This window comes from Magnolia sinica, chromosome 7 (assembly GCF_029962835.1).
Source record: "Magnolia sinica isolate HGM2019 chromosome 7, MsV1, whole genome shotgun sequence".
NCBI lineage: Eukaryota > Viridiplantae > Streptophyta > Magnoliopsida > Magnoliales > Magnoliaceae > Magnolia > Magnolia sinica.
Genome location: NC_080579.1, coordinates 82,993,189 through 83,003,678, shown reverse-complemented (window position 1 = coordinate 83,003,678; position 10,490 = coordinate 82,993,189). Strand labels below are relative to the sequence as shown.

Genomic DNA, 10,490 nt, shown 5'->3' with positions numbered 1-10,490 from the left:
GTTAAAACAAGTATATTATTTTATTTTATATTATTTTATATTGCACCACATAGTAATGAGCATGCTTTGTTGAAGAACCATGATTCATTAAGATAATATAAATCTCGTGTCTTGATCTAAGTGGACCGTGGCCCATACATGGATTATGGCAATCAGAAGATTACAAGACAACCCATTAAAATACGAACAGGAGCTCATGTGTTCCAAGTTGTTGGTTTGGTATAAACGAGATTGTGTTGCACTGAAACAAGTTGTAGGAGAAAGCGTAGGAAGAGAAAATTCAGCAAATGTCTTCCCACATGGATTAAGTTGTGAATTGGCAATAGTTTTGATAGCAGGGAAACATGAGCAGAGATAATTTCTAACAGGAGATCAGAGTCACATGTACTACTAGTAGATAAGAAGCAATTGAAGGTTCCTAAGAATCTGTGTTTTATTGTAGGTTCATGTATTTCAAATCACCAAAAGAAACAAAAAATCCAATGAAATCTCAAAATGTATTTCAAATACATGCTATTACATATATCAAAGATAAATCTCTAAAATCTAAATACAAAAACCTAAATTACAACTTAAATCAGCAAGAATCGAAACAAAATCCAATGAAATCTTTAAGAATAAAGAGACATAAGTTGGATCAAGATCAAAACAGATCAAGCACCAGAAATCAAGAAAAAATTACAAAAACCAAACCCTAAGTGGAAAATTTTGGAGAAATGAGAGGGGGAAGCTCACCTGATTGACAGTTAAAACCCTTCCTCTATCCTCAAATAATGCCAATTGTAAATTTGAGTAACTTCTTCAAATGAATAATCAAACTAAGAAAAAAAAATCGAAAAGGAAGGCAATATGCATCATCAGTTCAAAACAAAAATAAAAAAGCAAAGCTCTAAATAATGAGATCTGAAAGGAAAATAGATCTATCATCAAGAATCAAATCAAAATCCAACGAAATCGCTCAGAATCGAGAGACATAAGCTAGATTCATATTCAAATAGATTAAGCACTAACAATTGAGAGAAAAAAAAACCATAAGTGGAAAAAAATTGGAAAAAAGCTCACGGTCTTTTGAGGATCTAATGATCGGAGAGAGAGAGAGAGAGAGAGAGAGAGAGAGAGAGAGAGAGAGAGAGAGAGACGGTAGATCTGATGAAGACGAGAGAAATATTGGAGAAGACGGAGAGAAGAGCTAGGGTTCGGTTCGGTGAGGAGCTGCAATTGGTGTATATGCCCCTTGTTTATCTAGCCTGCACGGAAATTGGCAATGGAGGAGCAGATTTCGCAGTAGAGAACAAGGTTTTGCTCTCAAATCGAACACCAAACCCTAATCGCTAATATTGCAATGCAGAAACTACTCAAATCCAGCAAATGATCCAGAAATGACAGGATTTTCCACTTCCTGAGCAAGATTTCAATGAAATTAGCAAAAAAAAAAACTCCTTAGATCGAACCAAAAAACGTGGAAATTGGATTTTGAACGGCTAAATGGGGAAAACGCACGAAAATGAGAGATTTCTGCCCCGATTTTTGATGTTCGAGAGGATTTTAGTTGAGAAATCAGTAGATAAAAAGAGAGAATGAGTACCTGAAATCGGCGAAGAGATCGCTGGTGTGGAGGACAAAATTTCCTTTAAGAGCTGAGGGATTTTGAGAAGAGACCTCTGTTGAGAGAGAGGGATTTTGAGAATTTCCTTTTATAGCGCCACACACTAATTACTTATTAGGCTTCTGAAAACTGGATTAAGTCGGCTCTCCGGTTGAGCTGGGCCTATTCGAGATCTAAGCTTTCCATCTGGACGGCCTGGAAGGACCAACCAACTTTATTTCTAGCCGCCCATTTCGATACTAAAATCTATCAACCATTCTAGAGAAATGCTACTGCTACTCGCCATATATCCGCATCTTATTCCTCCACTTCCTACATGTGCCAACCTCACATCTGTGTGAAACATCAAGGCCGTATATCACGTGGGCCCCTCCATGTATGTTCCTTGGCCCCAGAGTTAGGCAGGTCTAGTAATCACATATGAGATAAATGTATGCTAAATCTGGATCGTTGGTAGTATTTTCTATATAATCCATTTTAACTACTGGTTGGGGCTCACCTGATGATTGAGCTAGTCCGATTCAACTGCAGATTTTTGGTTGATATATCTGAGCTAGTGCATGCACAATAAGAAGAACTCAATAGTATTTTTTATTTTTTATTTTTTTGTTTCTACATTATGATTTTTGGAACATGGCCCATTCATTATTTGATCATGAAATGGGTGGTTTCAATTTGATCAAACGAAGCAATGTCCAGACGGAACAGGGCCCATTCATCAAAAATTAGACCTTTCGCCTCGGTTCCTATGGAACTGAGGTTAAAATGTAGACTTTGGCCTCGGTTCCTATGCAACTAAGGCTAAAAATTAGACCTTTCGCTTCGGTTTGTATGGAACTGAGGTTAAAAAGTAGACCTTTCGCCTAGTTTCCTATGTAACTGAGGCTAAAAAGTAGACTTTTTGCCTCGGTTCCTATGCAACTGAGGCTAGAATGTAGACCTTTCGCCTCAGTTCCTATGCAACTGACGCTAAAAAGTAGACCTTTCGCCCTGGTTCCTATGCAACTGAGGCTAAAAATTAGACATTTTGCCTCAGTTCCTATGCAATTGAGCTTTCGCTTCGGTTCCTATGCAACTGAGGCTAAAAAGTAGACCTTTCGCCTCGGTTCCTATGCAACTGAGGTTAAAATGTAGACTTTTGGCCTCGGTTTCTATAGAACTAAGGCTAAAAATTAGACCTTTCGCCTCAGTTCGTATGGAACTGAGGTTAAAAAGTAGACCTTTCGCCTCAGTTCCTATGCAACTGAGGCTAAAAAGTAGACCTTTTGCCTCGGTTCCTATGCAACTGAGGCTAGAATGTAGACCTTTCGCCTCAGTTGTTATGTAACTGAGGCTAAAAAGTAGACCTTTCGCCTCGGTTACTATGCAACTGAGGCTAAAAAGTAGACCTTTTGCCTTGGTTCCTATACAATTGAGGCTAGAATGTAGACCTTTCGCCTCGGTTCCTATGCAACTGAGGCTAAAAAGTAGACCTTTTGCCTCAGTTCCTATGCAACTGAGGCTAAAAAGTAGACCTTTCGCCTCGGTTCCTATGCAAATGAGGCTAACATGTAGACTTTTCGCCTCAGTTCCTATGTTACTGAGGCTAAAAGGTAGACTTTTCGCCTCAGTTCCTATGTAACTGAGACTAAAAGGTAGACTTTTCGCCTTGGTTCCTATGCAACTAAGACTAAAAGGTAGACTTTTCGCCTCGGTTCCTATACAACTGAGGCTAAAAATGAACTTTTAGCCTTAGTTCCTTAGCAACCGAGGCTAAAAGACACATTTAGCCTCCATTTTTTCAACTGAGGCTAAAAAATTGTGGCTAAAGGCCTATTTTCTTGTAGTGATATTAATCAAACCAGAGATCATGTGGGCCCCTCAGATTACTAGAGAAGTAGTACCCCATCCAAGTCGGCAGGTGGGATGGAAAACTTCGGCCAACTGGCGTGCAAGATTAGGATTTATTTGGTAATAATACTAATAAGAGAGGGGTTTTATAGCAATGGATGAAAAGATAGATATTTATATATTAAAATCAGGAAGTGAGAGCCAGACCTTTTAATGTGGGCGAAATGCAACCGGTTTCAAGAGATCCGCATTGGAACTGGAATCGAAATTTTAAAACAGAAAACTACATGCGATGAACTAAAATATTAATCAAAACAGGAGAATTTGAATCCAACTAAATGGGAGAACGGCTAAATTCTAATAATGGTGGGACTTGGAGTTCAGATCTGGGGTTTTACCTGAATCTTTCAGCTTTCTCTTTCTCCCACGTTTCTTCTTTTCTTTCTATCGTGGCTTATACTGGTGGGACAGGAGGTCTTTTGTAGACATGAGGACCCGTGCGTATCCTTCACGCAACCGGATGATTGGCTGAACTTACGCAGCCCCGGTTTTGTGCGTAGAGAAGACAGTTGCGGTTTTGCCTTTGTAGAACGAATCGGCCAGCGATCCAGGGGCGGGGTATTCTCCCAATTCGGCCTCCTTAGCAGGGTTAGGAATTTCCTGAGGATGAGTTTGGACGGTTCTAATTGCACTAAGGAATAGGCTGTTGATCGCAGAACAATTGCCACTACCGGTTTCAATGGGAAACGGTTGTCCTTGTGTGGCTGGTGCGCACGCCACGAGTTGTATAAAGTCTTTCAATTTTTTGAGGTTTAGGTTTTGTCACGTAACTAACTGAATGGAAGGTTCAGATCATCCTTAGGGACGATCGTGGTGGGCCACGACTCATCCCAGTGGACGGTCGTTCGTGAATGCGGAAGGAAGAAAGGATTTCCTTCGCTGAAATCTCGAGTGAAATCTGGGCTGGCCTTAATTTTGGTGATCCTCGGGAGTGTACACATTATGTGTACACGCACCACCAATGTGTGGGGCCTTCAGTGAGGATTAGTGAGATCCATACCGTCTGTCATGTTTTATGGGTCCTATTTAGGCCATCTGACTATGGGTGGTGCAAGATCAAAACTCAAGTGGCCCATGCTAATGGGGTACACCCCAAATCTAAACTACATATCGTTACAATGACGATTTTCATGGGCATTACTGTAGCATGCGAGAGAGTTTCTTTTCCAAATCGGTCCTTGAGTTAGCAGGGTCCACTGAGGGTAGGGATCATCCCATATGGAGTGGTGAGATCTATTAATGCTAATCCTAGTTGGAACATGATTGTTTTAGGAGGAAGAAACGGAGGCAGTTCATTTTGAATTTGAATACGTACTTATTTTGGAAGGATTTCTAGCTTGGAGAGTTGTGACTTACTGTAGCATTGAGTGGGGTCCACTTTAATGGCATTCCCATAGATCTAATCCGTTCATTAGTTTTGTAGGGTTGTTTTAGGCCAGGGGCCAAAATATGGTAGGAATCCATTGATCAGGTGACCCACACGCGGGGTAGGGAAGTGGGGTGAAACCCATCATTCCGTTCGGTTTAGTCGCTGTTGTTACAGCTAGCTTGTGCGGAAAAATGTCAGTCTTGTTTAATTAGGTGGGGTCCACTTGTGATGATCTTTCGGAAAATCCATGCCATTCACCACTCTTTACATGTCGTTGTGGCCCACAGCGCCAAGTTTAAGTCAGATCCGCTTTCCAGGTGGGCCACACGATCCTTTGATGCATGAGGTGCCATTCACCGTTTAATCCCATCCTCCTTAGTACGTGGTTGCCATGCACTTGGTATTTACAAATTTGCCATTTCCCTTGCTGTATCTCCTGTCATCCGTTCCTCCTTACTGTGTTATCCAAAAGAAGTGAAACTTTATACCAATCATTCTCATTTCTTAAGATCTCTCAACCGATTAAATTTAGGGCTCGATCTGTCAAGGATAGCCGAGATGCTCTTTTATTGGCTAACACTCTCCGAAATTAGAAACAGTATTTGTACACCTTTGATTGACGAGTTACCAGGTAGTTTCAACCTATGTCCTAAGATCTTTATGATGGTCGGTTCACTTCGATATTCATGTGGCCCGTTTGGTGAATCCAAACATGATGGATGGTCAGATGACTAGCTAAAAAATAGGGGACTTGGTGGTTAGCACCCTGACCATGTATGTAGGTGGATGTACAGTCAAATTCGTATACGAATGGTCATAAAGTGTGTTTTTGGAGTAATTAGGGATAGAACATGACAATCGTTAGGATCGAGTGACTTTCTCACACATGTAGGTTTCTCATATTGTAATTCTAATGGTAGGTTAAGTATATTCATATGGTGTGAACAAGATGAACGGATCAGAATCTTAATCTGATAAGTGAATGAACGGATGTAGAGATCAAGTAGCTAATTTAATGTGATCTAAGGGCTGAAATTTGATGTGTATGGTTAATTTATAATAATTAGACCTGGTATAAAATTTCACACGAAACGGATCATGAGAACCATGTGAATTTGAATTCAAGGTATAGGTTGATGGCATTTTTGTAATTATTGTTGATCTAAGAGTTTTGTGAAATCTAACGGTTCTACTTAGTTCTATATCTATTTCTAAACAATTCTAACAAAATAACTTGCATCTAAATTATTATGGTTAAAGAGTTATTCACCGATTTAGTCGAGGGAAGGTACATGTATCCAACCACATGATCAACAGTCAGATGACTTGATTTATGGATGAAGGTCATTCTCAGTGGTCAGATTCAAGTTCGAGGGTAGATGCAAGGTGAGAATAGTTAAATTGGTATCGTACCCATGTACATGTTACGGTAAATCTCATGGTAACGCTCGAGTACTGAAAAGTACGAGGTGTTACATTCTCGCTACACCATACTCAACGGGGTGTTGTACAAGAAAGGTTATTACACTTCATTACTGCGATGCCTAAACCCCAATGAAGCCGACTACGTACTGTGAGAAATACATGAAGGAATATGTGGAAATCATTCAGGAGGACGATCACTCGCACATAAGGTCTTGCGTCAGGGGTACTATTAGCCGACCATCCAGCACGACGCTCGTAAACTCGTCCAAAGATGCGACAAATATCAACGGTTCGCAGTCATTCCGAGGCAACCCCTAGAGGAGCTGACCCCAATGGTCAGTCCTTGGCCCTTCGCGCAATGGGGAATCGATATTATCGGGCCACTTCCCATGGGAAAAGGGCAGACCAAATTCGCCGTCGTAGCAGTGGACTACTTCACAAAATGGGTCGAGGCTGAGCCACTGACAAAAATAACTAAGCAGAAGATCACAAACTTCGTATGAAAGAACATTGTCTGCCGTTTCGGGGTAACTCGGACCATTATTACTGACAATGGGAAGCAGTTTGACAATAAGAGCTTTCGTGAAATGTGCGGTAATCTCGGAATCAGAAATGTATACGCATCACCCTGTCATCCTCAGACGAACGGACAAGTTGAGGCGGTCAATAAGATCATCAAACGGCATCTCCGAACTAAGCTAGACCGAGCCAAAGGAGCGTGGGCCGAAGAACTCCCAAAGATACTATGGGCATACTGAACCACGGTTTGAACCGCTATAAAAGAAACCCCATTCTCCCTCGCTTATGGCTTGGAAGCCATTACCCCAGTCGAGATCCGGCTACCCTCAACCCGAAGGATAATGAAGAACTCTTGGCCCTCAGACTTGACCTTGTGGACGAACAAAGAGAAAAAGCTCGGTTAGGAACTATGGCTCGGCAGTAACAAGTAGCTCGATTTTATAATGCCCGAGTTAAAGTCAGGCGATTTCGAGTCGGAGACATGGTTCTCCGAAAAATATTCATCAACACTAAGGAAGTTGGTGTGGGCACAATGGGACCCAACTGGGAAGGACCCTATGTCATCTCAAGCACCATCCGACAAGGAACGTATCGATTGGAAGACTTAACTGGATAGTTGTTGAGCCATCCGTGGAATGCCGAGCATCTAAAAATCTACTATCGTTAGGTCAGCGCAGCGAAGTATTCAGAAAGATTCAAAACTAACAAGCATGTAAACTGAATCAAGATGAATAAAAGAAAATTAAGTATATTAATTTGTCAGTAAGTTTGTTACATTGAGCGACACCTTGTTGCGGTATTACATTGATAAAGTAAAAGGCTTAAAAGTAAAAAAGAAAGGTCGGCTGTGACATGCAAGCATCTTCCTTGGTCGTGAATACTCTCGAGCCTGCCCTGGAGCTCGGTCTATTTGAAGAGCTGGTGTGAGTGCCAAAAATGGAGCTGATGATGGTACCAAAAGAAGTGGTTCAAACTCAGCTGCCACCACTGGGAGCAACCTTAGCAACTTCAAGAGCTGCCTCGGCCTCGACCTCGACACCAATCGCAACATCAGTAGACTCGGCGGCCTCGGCCTCCACGCTTTCAAGACCAGAGACATCATCGTCGAATCCTGACAGATCAAGGTTAGGAAAAGATTCCTTCATCACCTTGATACAAGCCGTGTATCCGCTCTGATACAAGCGATCCCTCTCCTCCTCAAATTCTTAGGATTTGAGAAAGGCTTGCACAACTCGATCCTTGGCTTCCTTGGCCTCTTTAGCCTCGTCTATGGCCTTCTAGATGGCTGCCTCAGCCTCACCCTTGGTCCGACCTAACTTATCCGCGCAAGAGGCATGAGCTTGACAGATTCACCGACTCTCTTCTTGAGACTCCATCAGTAGTGAAGCCAAGTGAGCGCACTCAGCTTTGGCGTCAGCAGTGGCCTTCTAAGAAAGTCCCAACTCGCCCGACAGAATTCTAGCCTGAGCCAAGGAAGCCTCGACTTTTGCCCCTGCCTCAGCCGCCTACTTTTGAGCGGCAGTCAGATCCGAGCAGGCCTTAACCAAACAAGGGGCTAACTGCAGATGGAAAATGCGAAGCTGGACTAAGTCACCAATAGAAGAAATCACAAAAAAAGGGAGAGAGAGATTACCGACGTTACCTCAAGGAGTATTTTCGCCACATGACCAAGAGTTTGCAGCGAAGGGGCATTGTAGAGACTAGCGAAGTCTCTTTCACTCCCATGAGCGATGGCCCAAGGGATCATTCCCGATACCACCTACTGGAAAGGCGAAGGCTCCTGTTGAGTCATCCCCCCTCCTGAAGTCTCCCCTCTCTGCTCCTCTCTCAATTCCGAGACTCGTTCTGCAACGGGCCTCAGCTCAAAAGCCACTTGAGACTCGGTAAGAGTAGCTCCCATCTCTTCCGCCCTCTCTTCGGGGTTAGAAAGTATGACAACAGTCGGGACGACCGGAACTGGGGCGACTAGGGCGGATAGCTCCATAGCCTTCAGAGCCGTCTTCACCTTCTTTGAAGGTCGAGGCTCTGACAGAAGCACTGATCTCGAAGGTGCCTTCATTTTTTATGCCGGTTTAAGAAAGGGTCGAGCTTCAGCCATCTCTGCATCAAATAAGGTGAAGAGTTAGATAAAATCCAAGAGAAACACGTCAGAATAAGTCAAAGATGCCTGTCACGGCAGAGTCTAAGCCCGAGAGAAGGAGACGCTCCGGTTGAAGAAGAGTCTTCTAAGACCGATCTTCCGAACTTAGTCCCCTCAAATCCTTGATCCGAGCTAGAGCACCAGCTCCTAGCTTCGGCCTTCTCTTGGGGATATCTACAAAATGCGTTCAGTCAGACTCAAGAATGTCAAGACAAAAAAGATACGGAGAAACGAAATGCCGAGTCACCTACTTTAGAAAACGCCCGGGGAATACGAGATTGGAAGAACCCATGCTCGGCAGTCTCCCAACGACCACATGCCCAAAACCACCTCTCTCTCCAGTGTTTGTTGGAGGTAGGAGGGTCGGTTATCAAAGGACCGCCCTTGTTCCGCCAAGCGCACAAGAAGTACCAATGGGGTTGTTGAGGATTTAACTGTATTTGGTACAGATAAAGGAACTCGTCCATAGTTAGTGGGGGTTGATCTGTCTCGGCCCACAACACTGAACATCCGAACAAGTTCCTCCACCTGTTCGGCACTATCTGCCCTAGAGCAATTCGGAGTCGGGACAGAAAATTTCGAGTAACAGGTTGGAGGGGCAGACGTAACCCATATTGCATTGTAACTTGGAAAATTGTGACCATCCCAATAGGGGGATGGTCAAGCAATTCACTGGGAAGGGGAAGATGGATAATAACCGAGTCAGGGACATGATACCTGACTCGGATTCTGTCTAAATCCGCCTCAGTTAATACTGATGGGATTGGACCCTTCCGATTGTCTCCAACTTCTCCCTCGGTAGCATCTCCCTCTTCATCTACTGACTCAACGGCCTTGGTTAACCTTCTTAAGGGAACCGAGTCAGTGGTTTTCTCTAACTCCTCATCCTCTTCTTCTAAATTATCCCTAGGAAAACGGGGGTTGGGTCTCCCAGGGGCGGTCACCAGAGACGCCCCTCCGCCGAAAGGACCCGCCGAAGCAGAACGTTTCGCTGAAGTTCCAAACGTTCTCTCAGAGAACCGGAAAGCTTCATCGGCGTTAATTGTCATCTCCCCCAGTAATGAGGGTGATTCCATGACATTCTAGAGATGTCCCGTTTCGTCCTCATCACCAGAAATCCCTTCCCGGGGACTTGAAGAATGCGTTGCCATTAAAGGGCCGAAAAGGAAAGGGAGGGAAAGAAAACTCACTGAAGAGGTAAAAAGTGCACAGTTGGGGAAGTAAAAAAGGAAAGAAAGGTGAAAATAATAGAAGAAGTAGCGAAATGTGAAGACAAGTAGGGAGGAGAAGAAAGGAAGAAGAGAAAACGGGAAAGGAAAGCTCGCGCGAAAATGAGAAACAAATCCCGCTCTTTTTTTATACCCGAGCCACGTGGCAACGGCATTTAAGGAGGAGTCAAATCGACACATGCTTCGACTCCCCCACCCGACACGAGGCACACGCTGACTGACGCAGGTAACGCCCTCGCCACGTGTTCGATGCTCATAAACGGAGGAAACGTTCTGACAACTGTCCACTCGTGCGACCTCGAGGACTGAACC

At 43.6% G+C, this 10,490-nt stretch overlaps 1 long non-coding RNA gene across 1 annotated transcript; it reads right to left on the bottom strand.

The window, feature by feature from the left end:
• Positions 1 to 564: 564 nt before the first annotated feature.
• Positions 565 to 1,653, bottom strand: LOC131252162 (uncharacterized). Its single transcript, XR_009174222.1, has 3 exons — positions 1,586 to 1,653; positions 1,063 to 1,399; positions 565 to 818 (listed from the first exon to the last, which is right to left on the bottom strand). It is a non-coding gene; the product is annotated as an uncharacterized LOC131252162 (long non-coding RNA).
• Positions 1,654 to 10,490: the final 8,837 nt, after the last annotated feature.